The sequence below is a fragment of the Sus scrofa genome, chromosome X (genome assembly GCF_054392235.1).
Source record: "Sus scrofa isolate SSC_HxYL_T2T_F1_AM1 chromosome X, Sscrofa_HxYL_maternal_Yorkshire_Landrace_v2.0, whole genome shotgun sequence".
NCBI classification, from domain to species: domain Eukaryota; kingdom Metazoa; phylum Chordata; class Mammalia; order Artiodactyla; family Suidae; genus Sus; species Sus scrofa.
The window spans coordinates 44,654,248-44,672,737 of record NC_139401.1 but is presented as its reverse complement, the minus strand read 5'-3'; the positions used below and the strand labels follow the sequence as shown (position 1 = coordinate 44,672,737).

Genomic DNA, 18,490 nt, shown 5'->3' with positions numbered 1-18,490 from the left:
TTGGCTGCACTTTTAGGTTTTTTTGATGATCACTTCCTTCAGATCCTCCCTAAACATGAGTTCTGACTTGAATTTCATGCTACCTAGCTTCTCTCACTGACTTAAGGTTGGGTCTCTATAGGAATAAGCAATCTTACTTGATTCTGTGTAAAATCAATGGATGTTGTGGGTATAGATATAGGGAATCTTTAAGGGAAACAGAAGCATCTGCTCCTTCTACCATGCAGATGTCTTTGAAAAATAATATAATAATGACATAATAAGACCTTTCCTTTCTATAGTACTTTTTTTTTTTCTTTTTATGGCCGCACCCATGGCACATGGAAGTTCCCAGGCGAAGGCGTCAAATCAGAGCTGCAGCTGCCAGCCTACACCACAGACACAGGAACACTGGATCTGAGCTGCATCTGCCACCTATGCTGCAGCTTGTGGAGATGCCGTATCCTTAACCCACTGAGTGAGGCCAGGATTTGACCCCGCAACCTCACAGAGACAACAGTGGGTCCTTAACCTGCTGAACCCACAATGCGAACTCCTCTATCGTACTTTTGACTCAAAAGCAGTTATCATCTCTATTTCACAGATACATAAACAGTGAAGATCAACACCTTCCCACTGAGAAACAATGGACCTGGAACTAGACATACGAATGAGAAGAGAATCATCAGAACGGAGTACTGGGTGACAATGCCAATGCGAATGATGATGATAAGAAGGATGATTTTGGAAGGGTGTCGGAATGAGAAGGACCTTCCTGGATGTGTATGTAATACGGATCTTGATTTTTAAAAGTTTTTTTTTTTTTTTTCCATTTAAGATAACTTCGAGTAGTGGACTGAGAAGGAAGTTCCTCTCCCACTTGATAAATTCAAAGAGGCAATCTGTTTATTGGGTTTATTAATTTAACCCAAAACCTTCTTGCAGAAAATATTTCATGGTAGTGCAGGTGGTGAAACATCTTTCCCCCTCGACCCTCTCAGGTTCAATGGCTGGGACCCATGAATCAAGCTGATAAAATACCAATTAACAGGAGGAAAAAAAACCAATTTAAATTATGTAGTATAGGTGAGAATTCACAAAGAGAAAAGTGGCTCAAGGAGGCAGCCAGATGATTGAGGCTTATATACCCTACCATTTTAGGCTAAACAAAGGAAAAGGGGTTTGGGGCTTCTGGGCAGGGGAGGTAAATTATGGGAAGATGAGGGGAGGAAATGTATGGTAAATAAGGGCTGTCATGTATGCAGATAAGAGTCTTTCAGGTGCCAAATTGTCGCTGGAAAAGTAGTTCTCCTCCTGGTGGGAGCTTTACAAATGGAAATTTCCTTTATAAATGTAAATTTCCCTTACAAAAGGGGAAATTTATACTCTATTTTCAGGCAGTGAGGGGGAGAGAAAGAGCTTTCCCTGCGTCTGCAATTTCTCCATTGACTCAAAATAATCCATATGCCAAAGAGGCATACTTTGGGGTGGCATGTTCTGATCCCTTCAGAAGGCCCATAACGACTTCTCTTTAGAAGTGGCTTTTTCAATGTGACTGTATTTTGCAAATATTTCCCCACCTATCTTTGCCTCTTTAAAGTTGCAGATAGACAGAAAGAAAAAGCTGTCCGACTGATTTACAGCAATATTCCTTTAGTCATTATTTGAGGCAAGACATACCTGGGGGAACACTTGGGCAGAGACAGAAGAGATCTAGGTCAGTTTATTCAGAAAAAATGACTAAGCCAGCAGTACAGATAATGTCCCTCCCAACATGGAGCTTATAGTTTAGTGGTGAGGAGACAGCAATTTAAGAAGTGAGACTTAATGAGAAAATTTAAGGTGAGAAAGGGGATCGGAAGATGTCGTCCCAAAATATGCCACTTTGGCGTAAGGATTATTTTGAGCTGAAGGCAATTAAGAAACAGGCACAGCAGGATCTCCCTGCCCTTTTCCTTTGTGCCTAAAAGCAGGGCAAAACTTTCCATTAGTGAATGTTTCTCTGTCTCCAAAACCAGGAAGACGCTTACCACTGGTGATGGCACTGACTTGAGTCTGCATAACAAACCTTACTAAACAACCCTTAGCTACCATTCGTTTCCCCCTTATATTTACCTTCCTATAATTTACAATCTCCTGGAGTCCAAATCTCTTTTCCTTTGACTAGTTACTGTTTCATAGTTTATCACTCTTTTGTTAAAATGGTATCTAAGCGCCCCCCCAGTCTAACCACCACTTTGGAGTTTTCACTTCTTTTCTGTATGGCCCCCCTCACACACACAAAATTAGAAATATCCGGAGTTCGCATTGTGGCTCAGCAGAAACGAATCCGACTAGGAACCATGAGGTTGCTGATTCGATCCCTGGCCTTGCTCAGTAGGTTGAGGATCTGGTGTTGCCGTGAGCTGTGGTGTAGGTCGCAGACGTGGCTCGGATCTGGCATTGCTGTGACTCTGGCTGGCAGCTGCAGTTCTGATTAGACCTCTAGCCTGGGAACCTCCACATGCCATGGGTGCAGCCCTAAAAGGACAAAAGACAAAAAAAGAAAAAAAAATCCATTAAGTATGTGTGCCTTTTTCTCCTGTTATTCTGTCTTTTTTTTTTTTTTTCGTGATTTGTATGCATTTTATTTATTTATTTTTTTTATTTTCCCACTGTACAGCAAGGGGGTCAGGTTATCCTTACATGTATACATTGCAATTACAGTTTTTCCCCCACCCTTTCTTCTGTTGCAACATGAGTATCTAGACATAGTTCTCAATGCTATTCAGCGGGATCTCCTTGTAAATCTATTCTAAGTTGTGTCTGATAAGCCCAAGCTCCCGATCCCTCCCACTCCCTCCCCCTCCCATCAGGCAGCCACAAGTCTCTTCTCCAAGTCCATGATTTTCTTTTCTGAGGAGATGTTCATTTGTGCTGGATATTAGATTCCAGTTATAAGTGATATTGTATGGTATTTGTCTTTGTCTTTCTGGCTCATTTCACTCAGTATGAGATTCTCTAGTTCCATCCATGTTGCTACAAATGGCATTATGTCATCCTTTTTGATGGCTGAGTAGTATTCCATTGTGTATATATACCACCTCTTCCGAATCCAATCATCTGTCGATGGACATTTGGATTGTTTCCATGTCCTGGCTATTGTGAATAGGGCTGCAATGAACATGCAGGTGCAAGTGTCTCTTTTAAGTAGAGTTTTGTCCGGATAGATGCCCAAGAGTGGGATTGCAGGGTCATATGGAAGTTCTATGTATAGATTTCTAAGGTATCTCCAAACTGTTCTCCATAGTGGCTGTACCAGTTTACATTCCCACCAGCAGTGCAGGAGGGTTCCCTTTTCTCCACAGCCCCTCCAGCACTTGTTATTTGTGGATTTATTAATGATGGCCATTCTGACTGGTGTGAGGTGATATCTCATGGTAGTATTCTGTCTTTTGTCTGTTTAATTCACAGGCCCCAGGTACTGACTCTAAGAGGGTAGAGGAAAAGTAGCCACCCTCAAGACAGAGGATTGAAGGTGGTGACTTTAGATAAAGTATTTAGGGAGGCTTTTCCGAGGAGATGACATCTTACTTGATGTCATGGTCTGTGTGTGCAGGTTGGGAAAAGAATTTTCCAGACTCATAGCAAGGTGAAGAGAAAGAAGAGCTTACTGAGATAAGAGATGCTGCTAGCACAGTGGGACAACTTCCTGATGACCAGGGAGAGAAAACCCTGAGAGCATGGTCGTGCAAGTTTTCATAGTCCAGGGAGAGAGGAGAGGTCTTGCATTACACCTGCTGACCTGCTGATTGGTTGGGGAAAGAGGGGTCTTACAATACACTTGCTGGTTGGTTGGGGCGTATACTAGGGGCAGGGTGAGGAGTGGGCCACATACCTTTCCTAGTAGGGGGCAGGAAGGAGTAGGCCAGGTTACTCAAGGGGAGGGCCTTGCAATGAGTCAAGTGGGACAATGATAAGGGTCTGGTAATTCTTGTCTTGGCCAGAGGCTTTGAGTTCTATCTCCTTGAAGAGGCCTTGAAGTCCTGCAATAGGGACATGTAAGATGAAGAGGCACCAGCCATACCAAGACCCCAGGGAATGCATTCCAGGCAGAGGGAATAACAAGTGAAAAGTTCCCGAGTTAGACATTAGCCTAGAGTATTTAACAGGTAGGAAGAAGGCCAAAGTGGTTGGAGCAGGGTGGATGAGGTGGGGATCTGAACTAGATAAGGTCAGAAATGTTGGCAAGGACCAAACTGTGTGGCATCTTGTAGGCCAATGGTTCCCACACTTGAGTGAGCCTCAAAATCACCAGGAGGGCTTGTTAAACATAGATCTTTGGGCCCCATCTGTAGAGTTTCTGATTCTGAGAATCTGGAGTGGGTCCAAGAATTTGTATCTTAGAATGACCTGAGTTCTTATCCTTCTTTGCTACTTCTTCTTGAATGAAACCATTGATGTCACGGAGCCTCAATTTCCCACTTGAGTATTAAACATCAGCAATGAAAACTTCAGGAGTTCCTGCTGTGGTGCAGCGGGTTAAGGATCCAGCTTTGTGTCTGAGGTGGTGCAGGTTCAATCTCCAGCCTGGTGCAGTGGGTTAAGGATCCAGCATTGCCACAATTGTGGCATAGGTGTTTGGTTCAGTAACTTCCATATGGCTTGGGTGTGGCTGAAAATGGGGGAAAAAAAGAAAGGAAAACTTCATAGGGTCTTAAATGATTTAATGTATGTGCTAAAACTGGGAAAAGTCTTATGATTGTTAACAAAGATTACATTTCTGGGTTGCAAACAAAGGAAACAAACAAACAAAAAGCAAACAAAGGAAATCACAAATGTGGTTGTGGGATATGGTAAATGAAGGGATATAAGTGAAGAAGAAGGAGGCGTCATGGAGAGTCATAGGCAGGCATGATTTTTAAAACATTACATTTAAATTCAAAACTGTGTTAAATTGAGGAGTTCTCATCATGGCACAGTGGTTAACGAATCCAACTAGGAACTATGAGGTTGCGGGTTAGATCCCTGGCCTTGCTCAGTGGGTTAAGGATCTGGCGTTGCCATGAGCTGTGGTGTGGGTCGCAGACGCGGCTCGGATCCTGCGTTGCTGTGGCTGTGGTGTAGGCCGGTGGCTACAGCTCTGATTCGACCCCTAGCCTGGGAACCTCCATATGCTGCAGGAGCAGCCCTAGAAAAGGCAAAAGACAAATTGAGACCCCCAACTTGGGCTAGAGTTGAACTTGAATGCCTTCATTTTGAAAATTCACTTATTCATGGAATTTTGTGACTTGGATCTTTTTTTAAAAGAAACGTTCTCTTAAAGGCTCAAAAGATTTTTGTCAGAGGAGACCAGGAAGCAACACTTAAAACTTTTTTGAAGTGGAAATGATTCAAACTACCTAATATTTCACTCATCAGGGGAGAGGGTTTAGCGAGGTTCACCCTAGGGGCTGTCTTTGACTGTCACCTTCATGCTGATAACAGCTGGGTGTTTAAACATAATGTGCGTGAGTGTAAAGATATTTAAGCATAATGTGTGTGTATGGGAAGAGTCAATGTTGATTAATTTTATTTTTATTTTTATTTTTTTGGTCTTTTTGCCTTTTCTAGGGCTGCACCCACGGCATATGGAGGTTCCCAGGCTAGGGGTCCAATTGGAGCTGTAGCTGCCCACCTACGCCACAGCCACAGCCACAGCCACAGCAACTCCAGATCTGAGCCACATCTGCAACCTACACCACAGCTCATGGCAACACCGGATCCTTAACCCACTGAGTGAGGCCTGGGACCAAATCTACAACCTCATGGTTCCTAGTTGGATTCGTTAACCACTGAGCCACGACGGGAACTCCTTGATTAATTTTAAATAACACAATTAAGAAAGACTGGAGGGGGAAAGGGAGTGTGTATGTTTGTGTGTGTACATATTACATATGTATATTTACATGCATGTAGGATACTTCTGTTGCCAGTCTGACAGCAGTCCGAGGAAATCTACTTGATCTGTGGAGAAGCTGGAGAAGAGGGTAGTAGTTAAAGTACTCTTTTCTTTTCTTTTGTCTTTTGTCTTTTTTAGGGCCGCACCCATGGCCAAACCCACGGTTCCCAGGCTAAGGATTGAATCGGAGCTGTAGCCACTGGCCTACACCACAGCCACAGCAACACCAGATCCGAGCCGAGTCTGCGACCTACACCGCAGCTCACGGCAATGCCGGATCCTTAACCCACTGAGCGAGGCCAGGGATTGAATCTGTATCCTCATGGATGCTAGTCAGATTTGTTTCCCCTGAGCCACAACGGGAACTCTGCACTCTGACACCAGTCCTCAAGGCATTTAAGAAAATAAGAATGTCAACCAGTCCTCACGCATTTCTAGGGACAGAGAGATCAACAACCTTATAGTTTTATATTTAGGAAATTGTTATATGTCTTAGTTTAGTAACAGCTTAGTATAACTCCAAGTGTTTTATGTTTAAACTGTTTGAAACTAGAACCTGATGGCAGAGAAACTTTCTCTGAGGGTTTCTAATGAAAGGGTAGACGCCTATGCCATGGGAATAGTGTGTGTGTCAGGCTTTGTGGATGTGAGCCAAATCAGGGTTTGGAGATTTATCTAAAGTGGTCTGCCAAATCCTCTTCCCTTCATGTTCTCTAGAGAGAGGGACAGGGCTGGAGAAGGCTTTGCTTGGGTATCCCTTATTGGAATTCAGATATTCTGGAAATCTGTCACACTTCAAATCTTTTTTTTTTTTAGGGTTGCACCTTCGGCGTATGGAGGTTCCCAGGCTGGGGGTCCAATCAGAGCTACAGCTGCTGGCCTACACCACAGCTACAGCAAAGGGGGATCCAAGCCTCGTCTGCGACCTACAGCACAGCTCCCAGCATTGAGGAATCCTTAACCCACTGAGCGAGGCCACGGATCGAACCTGCAACCTCATGGTTCCTAATGGGATTCATTTCCGTTGCACCATGACGGGAACTCCCACACGTTCGATTCTGATCAGTTAACAGAGATGAATGAGATTGACACCCAGAGTGGGTGGGCTGGGAACTCAGGAACAAAAAGAGGAGGAATGTCAGAAGTGGTGGGCTGGTGTTGCCAACTAAAGAATGTCACTGGCCATCTGGCCCTACAAAGATTGAGTCATTTGCTACTCAAGTTGCTGACCTTTAACATGCCCTTGGAGAGTTCAAAGTGGAGATTAGGAACGAGGCACGCTGGGCTCTGGGAACACTGGCAGAACAGGCCTTCAGAGGATTAGATATTTTCAGGAGAAATGCCTTTATGAACCCCAATTCTTGCATCTTGCCATACTTAGAAAGGCACCAAAACCATTAACTATGGTATTCGTTCCTCGTGACTGGCAGCAACCTTCTACCGAGAGGAGTGCTTGGTCGCACGGATCCCCTCCGCCAAAATCACATATATATGCACCTCCCCCCTTACCTCATCGGGACAGTTTCTCGGAGCTCTATGAGGGGCTGGGTCCCAGGCTGTGGTCCTCAGTAAGACACTGAATACGCTGGACTCACAGCTTTTACGTTATGTTCTTCTTTTCCCGTCGACGGGGTCAAAGGGCAGACGGACCAAAGTCTGGCTTGGAGCCCTCTCCTTCCCCCCAGATGCAGCGGGCCCTCCAGGAGGGTGGGGGAGGGTGCGAGGCGGACTCGGGTTATTTAGACGAGCTACTGGCTCCACTGTGGGGTCATCTTGAAGAAACTTTTTTGTTTCATATTGCATAGAATAAATACCTACCTCATATCATGTCCTTTGGACATTTCTCTCATGGGTCCAACAGCTATGTCGTGTGTTTTTCCCTCCCGGGAGGTTGTACTGGAGGACTCATCCTATTCAAGCCTCCTCTCCTCTCTGCTCTCAAAACTCCACCGAGTCAGCCTCCATGAAGGAGGACCTTCTAGGATGGAGGATTTGCGATGCAGGTGCTGCTGCTGGCAAACCAGGGAGGGAGTAGACAAGGAATCGGGTCTAGGGAGTCAAACGGTGCTGGATCCAAAGGTTAGCTCTGTGCTTTCAGGGTCTGTAACAGCAGGCACCCCTGTATCAGCCAGGATTAGGACCACGAAATAGAAATGACTCTCAGCATTTCAATCAATACGGGTGATAACACAGAGACGTAGTACTTGCATGACTGTTGCCAAGGGCTGGAGGGGCCAAAGTCCGGAAAAGCCACTGTTAGCTCTCAGATCCACTGCTTGCTTTCAGAGACTCAGGAAGTTGCTTCAGCTGTTCAGGAAAGGAATTGCAGGAGACGGCCACCAGTGGTCACAGCTGCCACCAGTGCCAGGGAGGGTGATTAGCAGAGAAACACCTGGAGGGCCAATGAAAAAAATTCATCTCTGTTGACACATCTAGGTCTACCTGCTGGTGCCTTTTCTTCACCTTCCCCTTTTTGCGCATATCCATTTCATTAGGGGAACCTGAAATGAATCCAGAATCCTGTTGGCAAGGAAATCTGGGAAATGTGGTTCCCAGATTTCTAACCCCTGAAAAAACCAGGCAAGGCATAGAAGGAGGTACAAAGAGTACTGAGTGCCAACTCAGTTGATGTCCAGCACAAAAGGCATCATGTCCGTGAGGCCGTGTCGTCATCAGCAGAACAGAGATCATAACATTCACGACCACAAGGTGCCTCGTTAGCACAGTAGGTAGCACGTCGGTCTCATATGTTCATATCTAGAGCTATCTCACACACACACACACACACACAAATGTATGCAAAGGACCTGTGATGCAAAGCTCAAAAACCATTTGCCCCTTTTCTTCCACTGGAAAAATCATCACATGATCACAGAAAACCAAAACACTTTTTGAATGAAAAATTTAACATGAACTTTTTTTGCAAGTTGTTTTTTAAAATATAAGACTAATGAAGGCATTCAGAATATGCTACTCTGGCACAAAGGTTATTTTGAGCTGAAGGCAACTGAGAAGAAGCAGACACAAGAAAAACTCTGCCTTCTCCTCTACCAGGAAGAGCCGGAAGATTATTAATCTCTGGAGACAACTCCAGACTCTGATCAACCCAGAGAGATGAATCTACAATACAAACTTTACTAACTAGTCCTTATTTTCTATTAGCTTCCCCGTGTATTTGCCTTCCCACGATTTGCTGCCCCCCTAAAACTCAAAGTCCTTCTCCTTTGTCTTGTCACTTCTCTAAAATGCATTGCCCTTGGAGTTCCCTGGTGGCCTAGCAGTTAAGGATCTGGCATTGTCACTGCTGTGGCTTGGGTTACTACTGTGGTGTGGGTTTGACCCCTAGCCCGGGGAACTTTTACACGCTGTTAGGCATGGCCAAAAAAAAAAAAAAAAAAAAAAGCATCATTCTTCTGTTAGCCTAAGTCCCAACCACTTCTTCGAGTTACTCATCACCGAGTATCCCTGTGTACATGCATAATGCACATGTTAAGAAACTGTTTATTACCTCTTATTAATCCATCCTGTATCAGTCTAATCTGCAGGACCCCTACTGAAGGATCTAGGAGGGTAGAGGAAAAAAGTTCTCTCTTTCCTGTCCTACAATAATAAATGCTGATTATAAAAATTTTGAAAATACCGTCAAAGATAAAATGCACTGGACAATTAAGGAGATGATTTTATCCAAGCTACTGCAGTAGGGAAAATGTTCATTAATTAGGAACATTTCAGAGAAGAAAGAGAATGCCCGACGTTTCATACAGGGAAGTAACAGGGGAGCCGTGGGGCAGGCAGGACAGGGCGTCTTATGGGAGCCAGGAGGAGCCATGAGGAATGGAGCCATCTCTGAATACCAAGGGCAGCTGGTCCTTTGCAGTTATGCTTCCCCGGAAAGGCATGGGGAATTTCTTTTTCTTTTTTGCTTTTTAGGGCTGAACCCGAGGCATGTGGAGGTTCCCAGGCTAAGGGTCGAATCAGAGCTATAGCTGCAGCCTACGCCACAGCCACAGCAACGAGGCATCCGAGCCGCATCTGCGACCTACATACACCACAGCTCTCGGCAACGCTGGATCCCCAACCCAATGAGCCAAGAGCAGGGATGGAGCCTGCAACCTCATGGTTATTAGTCGGATTCATTTCTGCTGCGCCACAACGGGAATCCGGCAGGGGAAATTTCTAAACTTTCACTGCTTTCTAGGAGCACAGGGTTCAGATGAAATTCAATGTGGTCGGTCTCCACTTTTGTTCAAGACAATTATCACGAGTCACTTCATAACTCAGAGGTGATCATAAACCTCCTGAGTGGAGGAAGCAGGGTCTAAGAAATAGTCTTTCCAGGACTCTTGTCGGCATTTTTTCCTGTAAAACCAGTGAGACCATCTGCTGAGATTTGCTGGCAAAGGTATGTTGCTTTGGGGTCCTAGAGACCAGGCATTTCAAAAGAGGGTTGCCCGACGTGAAAAAGAGAAACACTGATGTAAAAATAAAAAGTTATGTTGAAGACTCAGGAGTTGAACTCTGATTTCAAGACTGACCCCTAGATTCCAAGAAATGAGTGGGGGAAAATCCTTAGCTCAGGAGTCAGGAGTATTGCAGATACTTGACAGATTTCTTTGTTGGTGTCTCAAATGTGATTATTGACTGTGAAGTTGTCAGAGAAGTTTTGGGGAACAAATATATAGTAGTCGCTTCTACCTACTGCACATGCACCCTCTCTGGAAGCTAGAATTATGTGAGTACCAGTTGGCTAGGCAGCACAGCTCATTGGCTTGCTTTCTTCTTCTTCTTTTTTTTTTTTTTTTTTTTTTTTTTTTTTTGGTTTTTAGGACTGCACACGCAACATATGGAAGTTCCCAGGCTAGGGTTTGAAATGGAGCTACAGCTGCTGGCCTACACCACAGCCAAAGCAACACACAGGATCCGAGCCTCGTCTATAACCTACACCACAGTTCACAGCAACACTGGATCCTTAGCCTAATGAGCGAGGCCAGGGATCGAAACCACATCCTCATGGTTTCTAGTCCCACTGAACCACAACGTGAAAATCCTGACTTTTTTTTTTTGCTTTTTTTGGGGGGAGCCGCACCCCCCGCCCGGCGTATGGAGGTTCCCAGGCTAGGGGTGCAATCAGAGCTACTGCTGCCAGCCTAAGCCACAGCCACAGCAACGCAGGATCCGAGCCACGTCTGTGACCTACACCACAGTTCAAGGCAACACCAGATCCTTAGCCCCCTGAGTGAGGCCACGGATCAAACCTGCAGCCTCATGGTTCCTAGTTGGATGTGTTTCCACTGCACCATGACGGGAGTGCCTCACTGGCTTTCCTGAAGTTCTCAAGTTAGTATGTTCATGCTCTTGGTCATGTTGCCCAGAGTCCTGGTCACTGCTGACATAAGGGTGTGCATGAGCTGATCATTTCACTGGACTTCCTTAGTGGTATAGACAGTGGCTTGTGCTTGCTTTTTTGGGGGGAGGGGGGCATGCCTGCAGCATATGAAAGTTTCCAGGCTAGAGGTCTAATCAGAGCTACAGGTGCCGGCCTATGCCATAGCCACAGCAATGCCAGATCCTAGCTGTGTCTGTGACCTACACTATAGCTCCTGGTTATTGCTGAGCCACAACGGGAACTTCTAGACAGTGGCTTGTTCATGCAGAATTCTAGCCCATGCCTGGTTTACTCTGATAGTGAGTCCTTCAAGTTTTATATGGAGTCTTTGTGATTCAGTTTGCAAGATTTTTTTTCTGGTTCTAGGGGGAGAGGACAGCTAAAAGGGAGTGCAAAGCCTCAACAGGGATCTGGGTGATCAGGCTTTAGTTCTTGGTGACTTTGAGTCAGGTAGAAGGGAGAAAAACTGGATATGTTAGTTTGGACGCTTATATTCAAATTTTGAAGAAAACGGGAAGAATTGACAATTTGTTAAGAATGGACAATTTGGGGAGTTCCTGTCATGGCTCAATGGTTAACGAATCCAATTAGGAACCATGAGGTTGCGGGTTCAACCCCTGGCCTTGCTCAGTGGGTTAAGGATCCGGCGTTGCCGTGAGCTGTGGTGTAGGTCACAGACGTGGCTCAGATCCTGCGTTGCTGTGGCTGTGGTGTAGGTCAGTGGCTACAGCTCCGATTCGACCTCTAGCCTGGGAACCTCCATATGCCGTGAGAGCAGCCCAAGAAATGGCCAAAAAACAAAAAACAAACAAACAAACAAAAAAGGACGATCTGGGCAAACTAACAGGATCCAGTCCAATTTGCAGGTTAAGAACAAAACTGTTTTTTCCAGAGGGAGAGGAAGTCAATTAATCTCTGTGAGACAAGATAGATTTTGTATATTTATCATTTACCTGTAATTTACAAAGAAATGCAAGGTAGTTCAAAGACTATGAACAGGGCCAGAATCTGATAACCCAGAAGGGTGCACTATAAAGGAGGCAGAGTTCTCCACTGAAACAAAATTTTTCTCTGTAGGAGCCATCGTAGCTCAGCAGTGAATGAGCCCAACTAGTATCCATGAGGACACAGGTTCAAACCCTGGCTTTGCTCAGTGGGTTAAGGATCTGGCATTGCTGTGAGCTGTGGTGAAGGCTGACGGCTACAGCTCTGATTCAACCCCTAGCCTGGGAACCTCTATATGCCATGGGTGTGGCCCTAAAAAGACAAAAGAAAATATTTTTTTTTCTCCCCAATACCGCGAAGTATTCACTTACCAATTCTGTGAACATTTGTTATACAGTTGAGACCATAATGAATATTCAACTCAGAATTTTGATTTATTTTTTATGTGCTTCCCTCCCCTCAATTAAAAAGGAATTCTTCAGAAGGGAAAAATGTTATATATGTCTAGAATGGCATATTACTCTGAAAAAAGAATTTATTTTCAAGGCTAAAAAGTTAGCAAAGTTCAAAAATCAACGGGATATAAGTTGGGAAATAGAGGGGAAGGAAATGATATTACAAAATGCTAAATATTTATGTACTGGATGTTCACAAGTGACTTTTCACATATTTATTTTCACATCCCTCCAGCAGGAACAGAGTCATCAGCACTGAGAAGCCCTTTATTGAAGTACAGGAATGAGTATGTTTTGATCCTAATTGGAAACAGAGTTTTGTCTGCCTCAGTGAAAGGAGAAGCTGAAGAAACACAGCAGCCATTGTTCCTGCTAATTTGCTGTTATGATTCAATACAGGGGTGGAAAACTATGCCCCATGCCCCTTGAGCCAAATCCAACTTTGGGGGTGGGGGGGAATCTTTTTATCTACCCTCTTAGGTTCAGCACTCAGAGACCTGCAAATTAAACTGACAAAAGACAGATTAAAGCAAGAAAAAAGACAGATTTTTATTCACATAGGGACTCAATAGTTCACAGAAAAATGTGACTCAAGGAGATGGTTAGAATTTGGAGGTTCTATATGGTCTCAATAGGGGAGGGGGAGGGGCTGAGGGGCACTTCTGGGAGGACAAATGACTTCTTAGAGAGGGGCAGGGGTGGAGAAAGGGTCCTAATGGAAACAAAAAAACTTTTTGGAAAGATAAGTAGGCCCTTCGGGGAATAGCTGGGAGTTATGATAGTTTGTGACCATGGCTGTTTGAGTGTGGTGTCAACTCCTCCTCTCCTAGAGCAGAGAAGGTTAGAGTTGCTCCTGGGGAGGGATGTGTGACAATTGAGTTCTTGTGAGAGGCTCTGCTTTTAGGCTGATAAGGAATTTCTGGAACTCAAATGCCTTCAGCTCAAAACAAAATTCTTATGCCAGGGTGACATCCTGGTGCCTTTCATGGCCCACTGTCTGCTTTTACAAATAAAGTTTTATTGGAATACGGTCATGCCCATTTGTTTATATATTGTCTATGACTACTTTTGCCATAAAAGTAACAGAGATCTCATGGTTCACAAAGCCTAAAATATTTACTGGCTGGCTCTTTTCAGGAGAGGTTTTCCGATCCTTGATTTAGACATATACATGTATTTGTATATTTCACATTTTGTCCCTGAAGATAAAAAAATCTCATATAGATAAAAACCTTGCACATGGGAATGTATTGTGCGGCTTGGCTATTGTTAATACACCTCAGTTTAATACAAAATTATTATTATTATTGGGGCTCTTACTATGTGTCAGTCCCCATGGTTGAAACAAACCCTTGATCTCTGTTCTCCAGGGGCTTTTCTAGCAGAGGAACAAGAGGTCAGATGGCCTGTTATCTGAGGCGGCCAGTGGAAGTGTTAGGGCAGAGAAGAGCCAAACAAGGGACGAGCAGACACAGTCAAGGGACAGACTCTGTGAGGATCATCAGGCAGATTGTGGAGGAGTGGGAGTTCCCATAATGGCTCAGCAGTAACAAATCCCACTAGTATCCATGAAGACACGGGTTCGATCCCTGGCCTCACTCAGGGGGTTAAGGATCTGGCGTTGCTATGAGCTGTGGTGTAGGCCGGCAGCTACAGCTCTGATTTGACCCCTAGCTATGATGCGGGTGTGGCCCCAAAAAGATACACACACACACAAAAAGACTGTGGAGGACAAAATGATTTAAATGATGCATGGAGGGAACGGATCTATGTGCTTTATGTTAATAGACTGATGTGCTTTAGTAGCTAAAACTCTGGCTTAATATAAGATAGAGTATGGAGAACTGGGGACAGGGAAGGAAGAAGCCACTTCAGAGGCAAGAGTTAAGAAAATTCTGAGCTAGGGTACAATAGACAGGGAGCAGGAAGAAAATGATTGCAGAGACAGAATTATAGCAATTAGCAAACTGACAGAACATAGAGCTGTGCAGACGTTTTAAGTTGGAGAGAGAAGTTATTGCTATTAAGCGCGGGAGGGCTAAATTGAGATGCGCATTCTAATAGAACACTTCTCTGCTTCCCTCAGCCAAAGAACAATCTAGAACTTCACAGTTCTAAGATGTGAATTTCATCTGGATAAGTCTGCTAATCTAATTATTAAAATTATCATTCAAACTAGCTATTTCCAGCTCTGGTTTTGAGACTTCTCAGTCTAAAACAATAATTTGAGGTACTGTCATGATATCTTTTAACAATTTTGAAACCTATATTTTTTCCGTTGTAAGTTAAAACAAAAATATCAGCTATACAAAATTTTTAGGAATAGGATATAGAAGCAAATAAAAATTGTAGCACTCATTTCTTAAGCCATGGCAAATTAATGTCAGATTGACTGTGAATTTTATTTTTCATACTGATATTTTGGCTTTCTCTAGACTAGAGAGCCTCTGAGATTTTTACAACGACAGTTAGTTATATGAATAACAGTTATATGAATGGATTAATCACAGCATTGTCCTTTGAATGCCTGTGAAAGAAAAGGCTGTAAAGAGTCAGTCTCAACACAGGGAGGCAGAGTTGCTTAAAAGGAAGAATCAAAAAGACATGGGCTGGAGTTCACTGGTGCCTTAGCGGTTAAGGATTTGGCATTGTCACTGCTGTGGCTTGGGTTGATCCCTGGCCTGGGAATTTCTGCATGCTGTTGGCTTGGCCAAAAAAAAAAAAAAAAAAAAAGAAAAAAAAAAAGAAAGACATGGGCTGACTTCTGACTCTGTCACTTGCTAGTTGTGATAGCCTCTATAAACTGGGCAGGTAAGTTTCATGATGCCTTTGTCTCCTCATTTTAAGATGGACATAAAATTAGCTATTTCAGATGGTTGCCATGAGAGTTAAAGGATCAAATGCAGGTAGAAAATAGCTAGTATTGGGCCTGACCTTGGTCAATGTGGTCCTTGAGCAGGGCTGCTGTTTTCACAGGCTGTCACTCTCTGTGCCTCTGGTCAGTACACCCAAAGGATTCTCATTTTTGTTTTCTGCACATTATCAACATAGTGAAGCAGAATCTTGGTGCGAAAGCAGGAAATTCCTTTTAGAGACGTTACCTTTGTTTTCTCATTTTCTCCTGCAAGGATACTATGTCAGCTCTTCTGTCTCTTTCGGGGAAATTGTTTAGGTATAGAGAAGAGAGATTTTTTTTTTTTTTCTTGACAAGTTGGATTTTTTTCCTTCCCCATAGGGTTCTGTTCCTTCATTTCCAAGTAGATAGCTAATCACTGTTACTTAAGCTCAGGTATTCAGAAGGTGAATTTGAGGCTAGTGCCAGGATGAGCTATCTAATGGTTGATGTTTTATAAAAGTCTCTGGTGAGTTTACATGTTTTCCTTATGAATATTTTAACAATTTGAATGGGACCATCTCTTTCCACTGTCACTTTACAGCTTGGAAGTTTGAGGTTAACCTTCTAAGAGTATTTATACCACCAGGTGATATAAAAAGCCACACTTTCTACATTCCGCAAAAACACTGGTGTATTATTTAGGATTCTCTAGAGAAACAGAACCAGTGGGATGGATGGATGGTTAGATAGAGTCAGATAAATAGATAGATAGATAGATAGATAGATAGATAGAGTCAGATAAATAATGATAGATAGATAGATAGATAGATAGATAGATAGATAATGAGGGTATTCATTATAGAAATTGGCTCAGGCAGTTGTAGAAGCTGAGCAGTTCCTTGATCTGCCATCTGTACGATGGAGAACCAGGAAACCTGCTGATATAATTCAGTCTGAGTCTGAAGGTCTGAGAACCAGGAGCACCAATGTTCAAGGGCAAAAGATGGATGTCTCAGCCCAAGCAGAGAGAGTGAACTTGCCTTTTCTTCCCCTCTTTGTTCCATTCAGGCCGTCAGTGGATTGGAGGCTGCCCACCTGCATCAGTGAGGGGAGTTTTCTTTACTCAGTCTACTGATTTAAATGCCAAACTCTTCCAGAAGCACCCTCACAGATATCCCCAGAAATAATGCTTTGCTAACTATGTGGGCATCCCTTACTTCAGTCACGTTGATCCCTAAAACTAAGAATCACGATTGGCCATCTATCTGAAGGACTTTCCACTTTTAGTTGTTTGTTTTGTGGGGGGAAAAAATCCTCTTCAACTAAGTTGCCAGTAGTGAATATAGACAGTCAGGCCTTTCCTCATCCCCTTGAAACTTCCAGGAGCACAAGCGAAGTGGCAGTAAAGTGGATGAAAAAAGGTACCTGTCTTGTTAGATTGTTTTTAAATGCACTCCCTTTTAGTTTCTTGGATACTTTTGGCTTGGTTTCCATGAGACCAGGGGGTCTGTGGGGAAACATGCCAGGCCACCTGCTCTGGGCAAGTTCTTGTACTCTTGGCCTTGTGATATGAAGAGTATGGGAGGGCAGATAAGGGCTGTGGCCCTGAAATTCATGTCATTGAAAGCTGTGTAACTCTGATTCAAGCCAAAACTTAGAAGGAAAAAAGGATTTTTTTTTTTTTTTTTTTTTTTGTGGCTGCGCCGGAGTCATGCAGAATTTCCCAGGCCAGGGATGGAACCCGTGCCACAGCAGCCGCTCAAGCTGCTGCATTAGCAATGCCAGATCCTTAACCCGCTGTGCCACAGGGGAAATCCAAAGGACTCTGAATGCTAGAACTATGTCTTCAATTAAAATCGATCATCTTTCCACAGTGGGAGAAGTAACTGACATAAACAGCCAGAGAGGTGTCAGTTGACTGTTAAAACAATATTGTTTCCTTCTCATCACCTTTTCAGAGAACTGGCAGATTCTACCATTCGGGAGAGTATCGGCCTTTGTGATAAAGAGATAAAAAGAGCTGTGTCTAGCCCAAGATCTAGACGGGTTTGCATGTCTTATGCCTACTTTGAATTCAGAGCACAATGTGTTGAAGGATGATCAACTGTGAGATGGAAGTTATAAACTTCGCTCTCTGCTCATCTTTATTTCTGTGCTATTTTAACATGCTCTTCACTAGGGGTTCTTGGTACCTTTAGGGGCAGAACGTGATTCTGCTCCTTTTCACTTGTATTCATTAAGGCGTGTTCAGCTTTTACATAGTTCGCATAACTGAGTTTTTAAGACCGACATTGGCTGATCGACTGGTGCAACGGTATGTATTAATTTTCTCTTCCAACTTAATTTTATTTGCATTTTTTTCTCTCTCATGAGTATTCTTTGAGGATAACATCTCTAAAAACTCCGGATCGTCCCAAGTACCTTTGTGTGAATTAACTAAACCTGTGTTTAACTCAACAAAACACTTCAGTTCGTTTACCTGTATGACAAGAGCTTTTCTCTTTCTTAGAGATAATTCTTTCCTCATCTCTTTCATTGAATATCAACTTTCTTATTGATTTCTGTGATTAATGTAAGGGCCTAATTCATGACCCAAAAAAGCTATTCGTGGGAGTGAAGAAACTGACCTCGTCGAGGATGCCTTTTGGGGAGGAACACATGACATCTTCACTGTAGGCAGTCATGGTTTGGACATATTGGCTTATGTTTCCTGAGATCTAGCTTTCTTGTTTTGTTCTTAATCTTTGTTTTTGTTATTATTATTATTTTTTTGGCCATGCCTGCAGCACGTGGAAGTTCCCGGACCAGGGATAGAACCCGCTCCATGGCATGCCCTGAGCCACGGTAGTGACAATGCCAGATCCGTAACCAGTAGGCCACCAGGGAAATCCCTGTTTTATTTTATTTATTTATTTATTTATTTATTTATTCATTCATTCATTCATTCATTCATTTGTTCATTTATTTAT

At 43.6% G+C, this 18,490-nt stretch overlaps 1 long non-coding RNA gene across 1 annotated transcript; it reads right to left on the bottom strand.

The window, feature by feature from the left end:
- Positions 1-2,542: 2,542 nt before the first annotated feature.
- Positions 2,543-8,000, bottom strand: LOC146394574 (uncharacterized). The gene is made up of 2 exons (XR_014835352.1): positions 7,718-8,000; positions 2,543-4,633 (listed from the first exon to the last, which is right to left on the bottom strand). It is a non-coding gene; the product is annotated as an uncharacterized LOC146394574 (long non-coding RNA).
- Between the last annotated feature and the right edge of the window lie 10,490 nt (positions 8,001-18,490).